This window comes from Pan paniscus, chromosome 17 (genome assembly GCF_029289425.2).
Source record: "Pan paniscus chromosome 17, NHGRI_mPanPan1-v2.0_pri, whole genome shotgun sequence".
Classification (NCBI taxonomy): domain Eukaryota; kingdom Metazoa; phylum Chordata; class Mammalia; order Primates; family Hominidae; genus Pan; species Pan paniscus.
This window is the reverse complement of record NC_073266.2, coordinates 73,544,349-73,562,735: the sequence shown is the minus strand read 5'-3', so window position 1 is coordinate 73,562,735 and position 18,387 is coordinate 73,544,349. Positions and strand designations below refer to the sequence as shown.

General features: G+C 37.7%; 1 long non-coding RNA gene across 1 annotated transcript in view; it reads left to right on the top strand.

Moving 5' to 3' along the window:
* The window catches only part of LOC130540977 (uncharacterized), a 187,146-nt gene that overhangs the window by 160,836 nt on the left and 7,923 nt on the right, over positions 1 to 18,387 (top strand). The window contains exons 7-8 of the long non-coding RNA XR_008955011.1: positions 985 to 2,128; positions 4,530 to 4,584. This is a non-coding gene — a long non-coding RNA (uncharacterized LOC130540977). The remainder of the gene's footprint in view (positions 1 to 984; positions 2,129 to 4,529; positions 4,585 to 18,387) is intronic.

The window sequence follows — 18,387 nt, the reverse complement described above, 5'->3', positions numbered from 1 at the left end:
TAAAGGCCTACAGACATTCACTACCATACCTCCTCTTCCCATCCCCTTAGCCATTTCAGTGTTTCCAAAGATAGTACAAATACCCAAGATTTGAGAGTCAGACCCATCTTAATTTAGTCCCTGCCATTTTATGACCTGGTCCCAAGGGATGCTCTGAGCCAATGGCCCAAATTCTCTCAGCCTGAGTTTCCTTGCAGTGGAACTGTGAGGTGAAGTGAGACAATATATCAGAAGCATTTGGTCTACGTAAAATGTTCCTTTAGCAGCTTTAAAATTAGCTGCCATTTAATGACAGCCCATGTGTGCCAGACACTTTACATGTACTAATCCCAGATAGTATCCACAGAAATAATTCTCATCACCATTTATCATACGGCACACTAAAGTTTAGAGAGACTGAATAATTTGGAATTTGAACTCAAATCTTTGGACTCTAAAGCCTATGCTCTCTACTAGGTTATACATTACTTTTTCTTATAAAGAATTAGAGCCAGTCTGTTCAAGTCCTATGCTCCCACACCAAAATTGGGAGTGTCTAAAACAAAACATTCAAATTCAACATTCTTTAATGGGAAAAAAAATCAAGAAAAGGCACATATAATACCATAGTATATTCTGGCTGAATTACATTTGAAGACTTTGGTTTCAAAAGGGCCCTTCCACGGCACTGTTAGAAAGATTATGCTGTCTTTTTATACCTAGCACCTTTACTGTCTTCAATCATGAAATTAGATACCATTTAATAGTTAAAGATATGATAATTTAATAATAAAATTTGAGACTCCAAAATTTAACCGGGAAAGCAAATTGGAATTCCAGAAAAGTATACCAACTGTCAACATTTCAGAAATATTCTCTTTGTCTTCTTAGTAATAATAATCTTTATAAAATCATTGTTCTAATATAGAAACAGGCAATTTACTACTTCTACCAGAAATACTCATATTGTTTTAGTATCAGGTATATTCTACTCATGTTTCTTAGAACTTCGGGAAATTATTCAAGAAGAGAGGCATGGTGGTATGCTGGAAAGTCTGCTGAGCTTGAAAGTAGGTAACCCAGGCCCCTGTTCCTGTTCTCATTGATGAGTTCCCTGACTTCAGGTGAGTCACAGCTTCTCTGGACTTTCATGTCCTTTTGCAAAGTGAGTCTGATCATTTCTAGGATCTTTTCCAGCCCTGAGATTGTATGAGCTGCAATAGCTAAGAGATATGGGAAAGTGGGTCATTGGAAAGTTGTTTTCCTAACTCCACAGGCAACAATGTGCCTCATTCTTAGTCATCAAAGGTAAATATGAAGGGACGGGAAGCACTCTCTTCACTGTCCATTTGCAAGCAGAATGACTCTTCACTTGATTGTCCGGTGTCTGTATAGTCTCTCACAGAGCCCAGCACATGTGGGCATTCTGTAAATGGCCATTGAGAACTGCCAGGTCTGTGGCTGCTACAGAGCACAATGATGATGATAATGGTGTTGATGATCATGATGATGATGGGCTGGTGTATCGAGGCACAGACCCAAGGAAGGCTAATGAGAATGTTTCTAGGGAAGCTTCCTGCATGTCACTCTTCTTCCTTCTACTTCCTCTAGGTTCATCTTCCCTGACTAACAGGGAGCCAGGGCTATAATAACAGGAAGGAAGTCATCATGTGATTCTACCTAGAAACGCAGGCATCAACTTGAAATGTTTTCTCTTTCTCTTGTAACTCTGGAATATGGCTCCTTGGATTGGAGGTGGCAAATACCACGGGTTAAACAATGTCATTCTGAGCTCTTTTAGTACTGAATAATGCAATATATACCATATTCTACCCTCTTAAAGAAGGAGTGTATCAGCTATGTGCTTGATATGGTTTGGCTCTATGTCCCCACCCAAATCTCATCTTGTAGCGCCCATAATTCCCAGGTTTTGTGGGAGGGACCCTGTGGGAGATGATTGGATCATGGGGGCTGGTCTTTCCTGTGCTGTTCTTCTGATAGTAAATGGGTCTCACAAGATCTGATGGTTTTTGAAAACAGGAGTTTCTCTGCATGAGCTCTCTCTGCCTGCTGCCATCCACTTAAGATGTGACTTGCTCCTCCATCGCCTTCTGCCATGATTGTGAGGCCTCCCCAGCCACGTGGAACTGTGAGTCCAGTTAAACTTTCTTCTTTTGTAAATTGCTTAGTCTTGGGTATGTCTTTATCAACAGCGTGAAAACAGACTGATACAGTGCCAAACACCATGTTAGGCATTTTCACATGCATTCTTCTCATTTAATTTTTATAAAACCCTGTACTATAAGATTTATTATTATTAAAGTACAGGTGGAGAAATTGGGGGTCGGTGGAGCGATATTCACAGACCAACAGAGATTGTTAATGGCTTGGGAAGGGATTAACCCTGCTCATCTGATACAGTCCTTTCCATCTTCCTCTAGAGTGTCTACCCCTTTGTTTTCTTGGGGAATGGCATATTCTGGATGAATCTGAACCCTAATACTTTTTAAACCTTGATTACTGCAAGATCAAAAAGGAAGATTCACATTTTAAGGCTCGTTTCAGTTTCTCCAGAAGGAGATATCTGAATTAACCTTTGGGGTAACTGCTATTTGGTTTGTGGGAAATCATTCGATAGGCATTTTTGTCCATCAAAAGTAAAATTGAAAGGTCTTACTCTTTACACATATTGTGTAAAAGATAGGTTTTTTGTTTTTGTTTTGTTTTGTTTGGTTTGGTGGGTAGAATTGCATCTCTATGGATCATTCCTTTCTGGAAAGATGTTTTCTAAATATTAGTGTTTTTCTTGGGAGATGTATATTTGCTCTTTTCTAAACACTCCCTGTCTGATAGTTACTGGAAGGCTGTAGTTGTGACATGGAAGCATATATTTACCAATTTACATTATGGTGGAGGCACTGTCCTTGCTGGGATGCCTGGAAGCAACCCTTGCTGTTCTGCTAAAGTCCTTCTGCAGTGTTTTGGAATCCTGAATAACCTAGATTTAGGGTTATGTATTGATGTCATATATTATGCTGTTCCAGTGGATTGTGCTAAAGGGAAATGCACCTGACCAAAATAAACAAATGAATTAATTTAAAAACAGCAAAATCCAGCAAAAAACAGAATCCCGAAAGCACTCCCAGGGGATCCTTAGAAACATGTGGAGGAGGGGTCCTGTGCATCCTTTGGTGAGGTATAGTGGAAGTTCAGTCTTATGTGATTTGGGCATCAAAGGAAGTGTGACCTCACATGACACCTGGGACAGGTAGGTAATACTTGGAATCAGTTGTTTCCTGACAACTTCATGTTAGGAAATATTGTATTCATTTTTATCCTTAGGAGACTTGTACTTAAAGTGTTTCTGCATATTTTTGCCTCCAAAGTAAAATGGAAGCTTATTCCCATTAAAGATTGTATACTCTTTTTCCTGTGTCCCTCACACAATGAGTAGTTAATAACTGCCTTTGAACTGTAATTGAAAGAAGAAATTTCACCAGATTAAGATTTAGGTGCAAATGTTTTGAATGCTTTTTCACTTTCATATCCTGAATAAATTAATGTGAGAACTGGAAAACCATTTCTTAACTCACTTAAATCCCCCCTGCTTGTTCTTTGCTCTCACTTAACAAGTCCAAAAAATATTTTTCATGACTCTTGTCATCTATTTGCTGCAAAATTGCTTTGCCTAGTTACATAGAGCAATGATTGTGAGCAATCTCTGTGGTTTTGAAGTAAACTATATTTATAGTAAAACCACTATGCATTTTTACAAATTATCCTATAATTCATTGTCAGGCCAGTTTTCAGTGTTCTTATAGATATTAAGACAAAAGACAAGGCGTAATTTTCATCACTGCAGCATATTTTATTAGAAAGTCTCTACTGTCTCAGGCCTTTAAATAATAATAATAATAATAATAATAAACCTATCAACCAAATAATAGTGAATAGGCTGAGTCCAAAAACCAAGTCTCCCAAATTTCCAGTTCTGGAGCAGATTACCACTTGTGCAATATACTTAGAAGCTTTTTCATAATAAACACATTAAAGGCATAAATTATAAAAATGCTTATTACAATTGGTGGTGACAACAATATTGCTTTGGATACAAATAGTCTAATTTATTGCCCTATAAACCTTAGCCATCTATTCTGGTTAGGAAAAGAGTCCTCACCTGTGTTCTTATTGGTTCATATTTACTTACTAATGCTGAGAGAATATTTACTCCTTATATAACCATTCAGTAACATGCTCAGTAAAATGGCATTTGCAAGTTCTCCTTTGTTCACAAATTTCCATCTTCATAGCTAATTTTCCAAAATGATTACAGTTAAAAACCATTTTAAGAACTTCTTTCTGTACCTCAAAAATATGTAAAGAAAAGAAGAATCAACATATATTGAGGACCTACAATGCACTAGGCACTGAGATCTACAATATCATATCAGTTGATTATCCTCCTTTAATAGAAGAATAATGGCAGCAAATAGCAAATGTGATGTACAATAATTGAAATGCTCTTATTCTCAGTGGTTTCTTCTTTGCAGTAGCTCAGGATAGCAACCAGACCTGAGATTCTTTTCAACTTATACGCAGTTGATGGTAAGTGCAAATGAAAACCTCAGCTTACAAACCAAAGGTTTTAGCCCTAAGCCCAAATATGTTATAACAAATATCCATTCAAGAAAGAGTCTCTAAAAAGGGATTTTTCTCCTCAAAATGGGAAAATAGGTTTTCGTATCCAGACTCATTCAAAACTGATGGTTCTTATACTAAAGCGGGAGGATTTCAACTTGGAATCTGGAGTTGCTAACATGATTTTGTTGTATTTTTAAGAGGGCTTTTGAAGACGCTCATAGAGTTTCTTAGATATCAACAATGTGGTTTAGATACAGTTTTGGAAGAAGTCTGTGTAAATTAATCAAACCCCTGTGGAATAAGTCTTTAAAAAATACATATAAGATTTAATAACTGGTTTGAAGCAACTTAAAATATTAGGGAAAAGTCTGTGACCATTCTTTCCCTGCTATCTGTCCAACTTTGAGAATTTAAAATCACATTTGAAATGTAATAAAAGCTCTTAAAATTGGCTCATAATCTTGCCAAAAAATTCTCTTTGCTGCTTTCTTTCCTTTTTTTTTTTTCTTTTAAGATGGAATTTCACTCTGTCACTCAGGCTGAAGTGAAGTGGCGCAATCTCAGCTCACTGCAACCTCCGCTACCAGGTTCAAGCAATTCTCCTGTCTCAGCCTCCAGAGTAGCTGGGATTATTAGCATCCACCACTATGCCCGGCTAATTTTTGTATTTTTAGTAGAGACAGGGTTTCACCATGTTGGCTAGGCTGGTCTCGAACTCTTGACCTCAGGTGATCTACCTACCCATCTAGGCCTCCCAAAGTGCTAGGATTACAGGCATGAGCCACTGAGCCTGGCTTTTGCTGCTCTTAGCCCTCCATCATCTTGAACAGAACTCCACTCAATAAATTACCATGACTAGGCACGGTGGTTCACACCAGTAATCCCAGCACTTTGGTTGGCCAAGGCAGGGGAAGACTTGAGGCCAGGAGTTAGAGACCAGACTGGCTAACATGGCAAAAACCTGCCTCTACTAAAAATACAAAAAGTAGCCAGGCATGCTGGCGCACACCTGTAATCCTAGCTACTTGGGAAGCTGAGGCACTAGAATTGCTTGAACCTGAGAGTTGAAGGTTGCTGTGATCCAAGATGGCACCACTGCACTCCAGTCTGGGGGACAGAGCAAGACTGTGTCTCTAATTAATTAATTAATCAAGTCAAATTTGTCACAGAAGTTGCTTTATATAATGAGGGCTTTCAGGAAACCTACAGATTTATAGCTTCACATTTGAAGCTGATGTATATCAGGAAAAAGTGATTAACAAGATCCTCTCGATCCTATGTCATACTATATACAAAAATTAACTAACTCAAAATGGATATTCAACTTAAATATAAGAGTAAAAACAATAAAACTCTTAAAAGAGAACATAGGAGTGATCCTTCCTGACCTTGGATTAGGTAATGGTTTCTCAGATATGATACAAATAAGTGACAAAAGAAAAAAGTAGATAAATTGAACTTTGTGAAAATTAAAAACTTTTGTGTTTCAATGGACACATTAGAAAGGTTAAAAGACAATGCACAGAATGGGAGAAAATATTTGCAAATGGTATAACTAACTAATAAGAGACTTGTGTCCAGAATATATAGAGAACTTATACCATGCAACAATAAAAAGACAATCCAATTAAAAAATGGACAAAGGATTTGAATAAACATTTCTCCAGAGAAGATATACAAATGGCCAATAAGCACATGAAAAAATGTTCAAAAGCATTAGTCATTAAGGAAATGCAAATCAATACCACAATGAGATACCACTCCACACCTTCTAGAACGTCTAAAATAAAAAAGACAGATAATAACAAGTGTTGATGAGGATGCAGAGAAATTGGAAACCTCATACTGCTGGTGGGAATGTGAAACGATGCAGCCACGTTGGAAAGTAAGCTTGCAGTACCTGGAAATGTTAAAACATAGAGTTACATGGCGTAGCAATTCCAGTTCTAGGTATATGAACAATAGAACCGATGACATATGTTCACACAAAAACCTGCACATGAATGTTCATGGCAGCATTATTCATAATAGTCCCAGAGTAAAAACAACCCAAATGTTCATGAATTGATGAATGTATAAACAAAATGTGTTGTACCCTTACAATGTAATATTATTTAGCAATAAAAAGTAGTGAAGTACCAATAAATGCTACATCATGAATGGAACTTGGAAATATGCTAAGTGAAAGAAGCCTGTCACAAAAGGCCACATATTAGATGATTCCATTTATACGAAGTGCCCAAATGGGCAAATCCATAGAAAGTAGAGTGGTGGCTTTTAGGAACTGAGGAAGGGGAGCATGGGGAGTGATTGCTAATGGGTATGGGTTTATATTGGTAATTCAAGCTGCTGTAACAGAATACCAAAAACTGAATGACTTAAAAAACGAAAATTTATTTCTCACAGTGCTGAAGGCTAGGAAGTCCAAAATCAAGGTGCCAACTGATTTGATTCCTGGTGAGGGCTCTCTTCCTAGCTTGCAGATGGCCGCCTTCTCATTGCATGCTCACATAGCCTTTCCTCAGTGGTGCGTGTGCATGGAAAGAGAGAGAAAGATCTGACTCTCTTTCTCTTCTTATAGGGCTTCCAGTCTTATGGGATTAGGACTCCACTCTTATGACCTGATTTAATCTTATTACCTCCTAAAAGTGCTAGCTTCAAATAATATCACATTGTGGATTAGGGCTTCAAAATATGAAATTTGGGGAGATGCAAATATTCAGCATTTGCATATTTGCAAATAACTCTGTATGATTATTTGCATAACAGGGTTTCTTTTGGGGGGTGCTAAAGATTTTTAAAAATTACACAGTGGTAATACTTGCACAACATAGTAAATATCTAAAAATCATTTAATTATATACTTTAAATGGTAAATTTTATAGTATAGGAATTTTACCTCAATAAAGCTATTATTAAACAAATAAAAAACAAGACCATCTTGAAACAAATAGTTCTTTCTATTTTGTATATTATTGAGGGTGGTGGGTCCACAGGTTTATACAAATAGCAGCTTTTTGCAAAATTCCCCCTCCCTTCCAATAGTAAAAGGCAATCATCCTGGGCTTTTTTGTTGTTGTTGTTGTTTTTTATGGGGGGGCGCTATCCATAAAGCATAACATGCTTTATGAGTAGGCTTGTTGTTTGTTCATTTTATTATAATCCCTTTGGCTTTTCTGCTAAAGAATACTTGCTCAAGGGCAAGTGTGAAGGTTCAGTATTTTTAGCTTCTAATGACCTCAGAGTTGTTCCTTAATGCTTCTAGGTTCCATGCATGTGTATGTGTTAGCCATGGAGACTGGTCATGTACACACACTTTCAAGGAATTACCTCAGAAGGAAACACTTGAGCAGCAATGGTCAGAAGGGAGTGGGAGCATTTAACATGTTGCTATTGGGATAAATGTTGGATTCCTCATTACTGGACATCCTCTTTGAACATTTACATGCTTCCCATATGCCCGATATACTTGAGCCTTGAAAATATCTTTGGTTTGTTTTGGGCTTGTTCTATAGGACATCGTTAGATCAAACAATAGGTTCTTAAGCAGAAATGCAGGTGCATGTATTAATAAATCCCAACCAATTTATTACGCATCTGCATTCCTAACTCATATAGATGACCTAAGTATGCACAGGCTTTCCTGAACACTCACACCCTGCTCTGATGAGTCATCTAACTCCATATTTGGGGGACTTATTCAAAAAATGATATCTTCATAGATAAAGAATAACTTGATTTATTTCATTATCTTCTAGTAGCTAATGTTTGCAAATAAATTTAGACTAAACTGATCATTTTGGCATCTAGTTAGGGTTTCCTAAGATTTCACATACTGTGGTTTTGTCTCATACTACACTGGGTTTGAGAGGTCTTCCTAGAAGGAATAATGCTTAAATGCAGTTTTGAGGGAGAATATGCCTGGATATTTCCAGGCCAAACAATAAGGGGAAGCCACTCTAGGAAGAGGAAATTACATGTGCATGTGAAGTTTGGTGACAATAAAGGGCATAAATGTGGATCAAAGAATGCATTGGAGGAATCATGCAGATTCCACTGGAAGGGCAAACAAGAGTCAAGGCAAAAAAGTGCCTGACTTTGCCCAAATAATTGACACTTTGCTTTGAAATCAATGGAGTGCCATTTGAGGATTTTTAACTGCAAAATGACATAATTAAGGGATTTTCCCCTTTGTTAAGTGTTGTGTCATTTTACTTTCAGAGTCCACCTTAATGACAAATGGGCTAGGTGAGGATTACATTGAAGGTGGGTGAATATGAAGGCTAGAGACATTATGAGGAGAGTTCTGGTAGTTCAAGGGAAAGGCAATGAGAACAATAATGAGGACATGGAAAGTGGAATGGAAATAATTCAGTGTGTTCAAGAAATAGGAGTAGAATCAAATGGGCCACAGAAGCAAATGAAAGAAAAGAAAGAATTAAGTATACTTTCCAGAGGTCTCCCAATCAAGAAGCTGAATAAAAAAGAGTGTTTGGGGGGAAAGTAAGTTCTGTTGTTGATATGTTGTATTTGAAGTGTTCAGTAGGCAGTTGGAGACATAATTCTGAGTTTTAGTAACATGTCTCATTAGAAATATGTATTTGAGTTGGGTGCGGTTGCTCTCAGCACTTTAGGAGGCTGAGGTGGGAGTACTGCTTGAGCTTAGGAATTCGAGACCAGCCTGGGAAACATAGTGAGACCTTGTATCTACTGAAAATTCAAAAACATCAGCCAGGTATGGTGGTGCCTGCCTGTAGTCCCAGCTACTTGGGAGCCTGAGGTGGGAAGATTGCTTGAGCCTGGGAGACCAAGGCTGCAGTGAGCCATGATCATGCCACGGCATTTCAGCCTAGGTGACAGAGCAAGATTCTGTCTCAAAAAATAAAATATAAATATGCATTCGAGACCTGTTAGCATATTTAAGATATTGGAGTAAATGAAGAATCTCAGGGAATGTTAATAGGTGAGCCCTAGGAAAAGGAAGAGAGATGAGAGAAAAGCCAAAGAAGGAAGCTGAAAAGGTATTGTCAGAAATCTCGGAAACAAAAGGAGACAGCGTAGAATAGAAGCAAGAGAGAGTGGTGCCCTCAAAGCCAGGAGAACAGAGAGTGCCAAGCGGAGACAATAAGTGTAACCTGCTCTTTCAGGAAATGGAGGGCTCAACCAGATAAGGAAGTAAATACAGCAGACAGGAAGTGAAGGGAATGGTTTTGTTTGGTTGGTCAGTTTGTTCTTTGAAGAGACTTTTGTATATTTATAGGCTGAGAGGAAGAGATAGGAGAGGTTAAAGACCGTATCTAGTTGGGAAGAAAAGATGAACAAATAGCATATCCTTAAAGAGCAATACAAAATAAGTCAATATGTAACAAATGCTTTATGGACTGTGTGGATGTTGAAGATTATGACAGCCTCCAGTGATTAAAAGTTTCAGGAAGGCACAAAGCATAGGCAACCCTACTGAGGATGAACTGTACACCTCTTCATTTCTATCTCCAAATTAAGTGACTTTGGAGGTAGTCATGCTGTGTCTTTCTTGGATTGATTCTCCATTCTTATTTACAATCATGTTGATGTGATAATAGTATTACCTAAGAGGAAGGCTTACTGTAAGAAAAAAATTGAGAGCAACTAGAAGAGTGCCAGTTAGCATTTAAAGTACATTGGGCTGCTTTTTTTATTGCCAGGTTTCCAACCAATGTCTTGTCCGTAAGCCAGTCAAGTTCACAGCATGACCACCAACTCCCCTCCATTCTCCACCAGTATTTCTATAATAAATTGTATGTCTGGGCAATGTGGAGGTGCTCTCCTCAAGGCTATTTTAAGAATTGTTCTTATAACATGGTTCATCAGGTATTAAACTAGGTAGAATAAATATAAGGAATTTTTCTTGCATGAAGCTTTTTCTCCACCGGCTGTCAGCTTGGTGAAGAACAATCATAAATCACCCTGACAGCTATAGTGGCTGGTCCAGAGTTGTTCTGCCAAAATGGAGAGTTAGAAATTCACAGAATATAGTCTCATTTCTACTCCTTGCACTAATTGTACCCAGACTGGTTAATGACATATATCCAAGGAATAGCAAAGTAAGGAAATCATGGTTATGCTGATAAAGATACAGAATCCATTTCTGAATGCTGATGGGGTTAGGAAAGCTAATGGGATGGGAGGTGCTAATATGATAAAAACAGTCAAATGATCAAAATGATCAAAAGTAGTTCCTACTAAATAGCATTGACATAGCGCATTATAGAACATTTTCATACACAGTAACTCTTATGTTTTGCATATCAAATCTGCATTAGGTGTTTTTCCCTGTGATACAAAATGAGAAACTGAAGACTACCCAAGTTTCTGCAGGCAAGGAGTAGGCCCAGACTGGACACCAGTCTTCTGCCCCAATCCCATCTCCCTGCTTTGGGCCACATTATAACTATTGTTTTCTTCATTTGTGTCCAAAAAGAACACTCTTTTCTGATGGTTTCTGCCAGAGTATAAATGTGGTCCTTCCTGCATTGAAATACTAATAGTAGCTCACATTTACTGGGAACTTAAGTTATACCATGCTTTGCTCTGAGGTCTTTATATTAAATCTCTGAGGTAAGTACTATGATAGTTCGTATACTAGGGATGATAAATCTGAGGCATTGAGAGGTTAAGAAACTGTCTTGAGGTCACATACCTAGTAAGTGGTGGAGGTGATGAATGCCAAGCCCTGTGCCAAATGCTTTTACATGGATTATTTCATTTAATTTTGATCAAAATCCACATTAGTACTCTGCTAGGTATTCACATTCTCCCTATTTTTTGTAGGTGCAAAAGATGTAGTTTAGAAATATGTATTATAATACAGCCTGAATCAGGTCACTTATGTCTTAGTATAAAACAAGTTTCTGTCCACATGGAGCTAATAATGATACCTAAACAGGTAACTTAAATAGTATAAAAAGACATTAGGGACTCTACATAATGAATGACTGAGATCATTGTATCTGACACATTTAACTTCCCAAATATTTCATTCAAATTTTATTTTGGAAGCAAATTCTCAATGCAATTATTCCTTCATTGCTAACATACTATATGGATTATTCTTTTTGTTTTTGTTTTGTTTGTTTTGTTTTTTTGAGGCAGGGACTGGCTCTGTTGCCCAGGCTGGAGTGCAGTGGCACAATCTCAGCTCGATGCAGCCTCTGCCTCCCAGGCTTAGGTCATCCTCTTCCCTTAGCCTCCCAAGTAGCTGGGACTACAGGCACACACCACCACACCTGGCTAATTTTTGTATTTTTAGTGGAGATGGGGTTTCACCATGTTGACTGGACTGGTCTTGAACTCCTGGGCTCAAATGATTCACCCGCTTCAGACTCCCAAAGTGCTGGGATTACAGGTGTGAGCCACCGTGCCCAACCTGTATGGATTATTCTTGATAAGCTAGTTTTATAAACTCCAGTTGTATTGCTAAAAGATAAGACCCTTACAGATGACCTATCCTGGCTTTTGCTGCTGTATTCAGCAGATTCTTACCTTCTGCCTCTGATATGAAGACCTCTAGTTATTCTTCATAGGCTGTTGTGGGCTTGAAAATCAGTCAAACATTTCAGAATTGTGGTTAAATACTAGGCACTTATAAACCTCAGGAACATACACATAAATAAAATATATTTTTAAAACCTACAATTAACTACTAGTAAAATTATAAACAAGATGTCTCCATAAGACAAGAGCAAATTTAAAATGTATTTATACTAATAGAAGAGAGAGAAAGTAGGGAAATCAAAGTATCAGAAATTGTTCATTCATTTAATATTTATTTGTTGAGTGTCTCCAATGAGACAATCACTGTTACAGTGGCAAACACACAAATAAATTCAACACTTGAAAGTGGATTGAATTTCCTAATGAAAGGCATAATATTCATGTTGTAATAAAAATAAAATCCCATTATATTGTCTCCACCAAAGACACACACACAAAGCAAAATAGATTGGGTACACTGGAAATTAAAGGAAAGCTGAGATATTCCCAAGAAAAGGCTAAGAAAAAGAGAGTCAGAGTGGAAATGTCAGTCTTAAAGGAGAAAAGTCACAGAATAAGAATAATAGGGTAACTTTATACTGATAAAAATTATAATTTTTATATCAGGTGTATGAGTCATAAACCATTATATATCAAATAATACTTTATCAAGAAGCATACGTGAAACACAGTTGTATTCTGCCTCTTTATCCTTAGAGGTTTCCATCAAGAATTGACCACATTACACATTCTCATAAGATTATAATGAAGCTGAAAAACACTGTAGTCATTATAGTGTCATGGTGCAACACCTTACCCATGTGACCGTGGTGATGCTGGTATAAATAAACTACTGCACTGCCAGTTGTGTAAAAGCATAGCACATACAATTATGTACAGTACATAATACTTGATAATACTGGTCTACATATTTACTATATTATATTTTAATCTTTATTTTAGAGAAGGCAGCTCCATGCATGTTATTGCTGCTGAAGACCCAGTGGGACAAGATGTGGAGGTAGAAAACAGTGATACTGGTGACCCTGACTCTGAGTAGACCTTGGCTAATGTGTGTGTTTGTGTCCCAGTCTTTAATAAAAAAAAATGTTTTTAAATAAATACATTTTTAATAGAAAAATATGTAGAAAAAGGATAAAAAGAAATATTTTGCACAGCTGTACCATGTGTTTTTGTTTTAAGCTAAGCGTTATTACAAAAGAGTCAAAAAGTAAAAAAAATAAATAAATAGCCCAAATGCCCATGAGTCAATGAGTGGATAAAGAAATTGTGGAATATATATATATATATATATATATATATATATATGCACCATGGAATACTATTCAGCCATAAAAGGAATGAAACAATGGCATTCACAGCAACCTGGATGGAATTGGAGACCATTATTCTAAGTGAAGTAACTCAGGAATGGAAAACCAAACATCATACATTCTCACTCGTAAGTGGGAGCTAAGCTATGAGGATGCAAATGCATAAGAATCATATAATGTACTTTATGGATTTGGGGGAAGGGTGGGGGAGGGTGATGGGTAAAAGCCTATAAACTGAGTTCAGTGTATACTGCTTGTGTGATGGGTGTACCAAAATCTCACAAATCAACAGTAAAGAACTTACTCATGCAACCAAACACCACCCATTGCCCCAAAACCAATAGAAATTAGGAAGAGAGTAGCAGATCTCCCAGCACAGTGCTTTAGCTCTGCTAAGGGGCAGACTGACTCCTGTAGTGGGTCCCTGACCCCCATGCCTCCTGACAGGGAGACACCTCCCAGCAGGGGTCGACGGACACCTCATACAGGAGAGCTCTGGCTGGCATCTGGTGGGTGCCCCTCTGGGACAAATCTTCCAGAGGAAGGAGCAGGCAGCAATCTTTGCTGTTCTGCAGCCTCCACTGGTGATACCTAGGCAAACAGGGTCTGGAGTGGAGCCCCAGCAAACTCCAGCAGACCTGAAGAAGAGGGGCCTGACTGTTAGAAGGAAAACCAACAAACAGAAAGCAATAGCATCAACATCAACAAAAAGGATGACCACACAAAACCTCCATCCAAAGGTCACCAACAGCAAAGACCAAAGATAGATAAATCCACGAAGATGAGGAAAAACCAGTGCAAAAAGGCTGAAAATTCCAAAAAGCAGAATGCCTCTTCTCCTCCAAAGGATCACAACTCCTCACCAGCAAGGGAACAAAATTGAATGGAGAAGGAGTTTGACCAATTGACAGAAGTAGGCTTCAGAAGGTGGGTAATAACAAATCCCTCTGAGCTAAAAGAGCATGTTCTAACCCAATGCAAGGAAAGTAAGAACCTTCATAAAAGGTTAGAGGAATTGCTAACTAGAATAGCCAGTTTAGAGAAGAACATAAATGACCTGATGGAGCTGAAAAACAGCACAAGAACTTCATGAAGCATACACAAATATCAATACCTGAATCAATCAAGTGGAAGAAAGGATATCAGAGATTGAAGATCAAATTAATGAATTAAAGTGTGAATGCAAGATTAGAGAAAAAACAATGAAAAGGAACGAGCAAAGACTCCAAGAAATATGGGACTATGTGAAAAGACCAAACCTACATTTGATTGGTGTACCTGAAAGTGACAGGGAGAATGGAACCAAGTTGGAAAACACTCTTCAGGTTATTATCAAGGAGAATTTTCCCAACATAGCAAGACAGGCCAACATTCAAATTCAGGAAATACAGAGAACACCACAAAGATACTCCTTGAGAAGAGCAACCCCAAGACACATAATCATCAGATTCACCAAGGCTGAAATGAAGGAAAAAATGTTAAAGGCAGCCAGAGAGAAAGGTCGGGTTACCCACAAAAGGAAGCCCATCAGACTAACAGTAGATCTCTCTGAAGAAACCCTACAAGCCAGAATAGAGTGGGGGCCAATATTCAACATTCTTAAAGAAAAGAATTTTCAACCCAGAATTTCAAATCCAGCCAAACTAAGCTTCATAAGTGAAGGAGAAATAAAATCTTTTACAGACAAACAAATGCTGAGGGATTTTGTCACCATCAGGCCTGCCTTACAAGAGCTCCTAAAGGAAGCACTAAATGTGGAAAGGAAAAACCGGTACCAGCCACCGCAAAAGCAAACCAAAATGTAAAGACCATCAACACTATGAAGAAACTGCATTAACTAATGGGCAAAACAACCAGCTAGCATCATAATGACAGGATCAAATTCAAATTCACATATAACAATATTAACCTTAAATGTAAATGGGCAAAATGCCCCAATTAAAAGGCACAGACTGGCATAGAGTCAAGACCCACTGGTGTGCTGTATTCAGGAGACCCATCTCACATGCAAAGACACACATAGGCTCAAAATAAAGGGATGGAGGAAGATTTACCAAGCAAACAGAAAGCAAAAAAAAGCAGGGGTTGCAATTCTAGTCTCTGATAAAACAGACTTTAAACCAACAAAGATCAAAAAAGACAAAGAAGGGCATTGCATAATGGTAAAGGGATCAATACAACAAAAAGAGCTAACTATGTTAAATATACATGCACCTAATACAGGAGCACCCAGATTCATAAAGCAAGTTCTTAGAGAACTATAAAGAGACTTAGACTCCCACACAATAATAGTGGGAGACTTTAACACCCCACTATCAATATTAGACAGATCAATGAGACAGAAAATTAACACAGATATTCAGGATTTCAATTCAGCTCTGGACCAAGTGGACCTAATAGACATCTACAGAACTCTCCACTCCAAATAAACAAAATATACATTCTTCTTGGCACCACATAAAATCAACCACATAATTGGAAGTAAAACATTCTTCAGCCAATGAGAAAGAATAGAAATCATAATAAACAGTCTCTCAAACCACAGTGCAATCAAATTAGAACTCAGGATTAAGAAACTCACTCAAAACCATACAACTACATGGAAACTAAACAACCTGCTCCTGAATGACTACTGGGTCAATTACAAAATTAAGACGGAAATAAATAAGTTCTTTGAAACCAATGAGAAGCAAGACACAATGTGCCAGAATCTCTGGGACAAAGCTAAAGCAGTGTTTAGTGGGGAATTAATAGCACTAAATGCCCACAGAAGAAAGCAGGAAAGAGCTAAAATCAACACCCAATCACAATTAGAACTAGAGAAGCAAGAACAAACACATTCAAAAGCTAGCAGAAGACAAGAAATAACTAAGATTAGAGCAGAACTGAAGGAGACAGAGACACGAAAAATCCTTCAAAAAAAATCAATGAATCCAGGAGCTGGTTTTTTGAAACGATTAACAAAATAGTTAGACCACTAGCCAGACTAATAAAGAAGAAAAGAGAGAAGAATCAAATAGATACAATAAAAAATGATAAAGGGGAGATCACCTCTGATCCCACAGAAATGCAAACTACCATCAGAAAATACTATAAACACCTCTATGCAAATAAACTAGAAATTCTAGAAGCAATGGATAAATTCCTCAACCCATAAACCCTCCCAAGACTAAACCAGGAAGAAGTCAAATCCCTGAACAGACCAATAACAAGTTCTGAAATTGACACAGTAATTAATATTTTACCAACCAAAAAAAAAGCTTAGGACCAGATGGATTCACAGCCGAATTCTACCAGAAGTACAAAGAGGAGTTGGTACCATTCCGTCTGAAACTATTACAAACAATCCAAAATGAGGGACTCCTCCCTAACTCATTTTATGAGGCCAGCATCATCCTAATACCAAAACCTGGCAGAGACACAACAAAACAAGAAAATTTCAGGCTAATATCCCTGATGAACGTCGATGTGAAAATCCTCAATAAAATACTGGCATACCAAATCCAGCAGCACATTAAAAAGCTTATTCACCACAATCAAGTTGGCTTCATTCCTGGGATGCAAGGCTGGTTCAACATACGCAAATCAATAAATGTAATCCATCACATAAACAGAACCAATGACAAAAACCACATGATTATCTCAATAGATGCAGAAAAAACCCCCAATAAAATTCAATACCCCTTCATGCTAAAAACACTCAATAAACTAGGTATCGATGGAACGTATCTCAAAACAATAAGAGCTATTTATGACAAACCCACAGCCAATATCATACTGAATGGGCAAAATCTGGAAGCATTCCCTTTGAAAACTGGCAAAAAACAAGGATGCCCTCTCTCACCACTCCTATTCAACACAGAATTGGAAGTTCTGGCCAGGGCAATCAGGCAAGAGAAAGAAATAAAGGTATTCAAATAGGGAGAGAAAAAGTCAAATTGTCTTTGTTTGCAGATGTCATGATTGTATATTTAGAAAACCCCATTGTCTCAGCCCAAAAACTCCTTAAGCTAATAAGCAAATTCAGCAAAGTCTCAGGATACAAAATCAATGTACAAAAATCACAAGGATTCCTATACACCAATAATAGGAAAACAGAGAGCCAAATCATGAGCAAACTCCCATTCACAATTGCTACAAAGAGAATAAAACACCCAGGAATACAACTTACAAGGGATGTGAAGGACCTCTTCAAGAACTACAAACCACTGCTCAAGGAAATAAGAGAGGACACAAACAAATGGAAAAACATTACATGCTCTTGGATAGGAATAATCAGTATCATGAAAATGACCATACTGCCCAAAGTAATTTATAGATTCAATGCTATTCCCATCAAGTTACCATTGGCTTTCTTCACTGAATTAGATAAAACTACTTTAAATTTCATATGGAACCAAAAAAGAGCCCATATGGCCAAGACATTCCTAAGCAAAAAGAACAAAGCTGGAGGCATCATTCTACTTGACTTCAAACTATACAAGGCTACCATAACCAAAACAGCATGGTACTAGTACCAAAACAGACATATAGGCCAATGGAACAGAACAGAGGCCTCAGAAATAATACCACACATCTTCAACCATCCGACCTTTGACAAACCTGACAAAAACAAGCAATGGGGAAAGGATTCCCTATTTAATAAATGGTGTTGGGAAAACTGGCTAGCCATATCCAGAAAACTGAAACTGGACACCTTCCTTCTACCTTATACAAAAATTAACTCAAGATGGATTAAAGACTTAAACATAAGACCTAAAACCATAAAAAACCCTAGAAGAAAACCTAGCCAGTACCATTCAGGATGTAGGCATGGGCAAAGACTTCATGACTAAAACACCAAAAGCAATTGCAACAAAATTCAAAACGGACAAATGAATCTAATTAAACTAAAGAGCTTCTGCACAGTGAAAGAAATTGT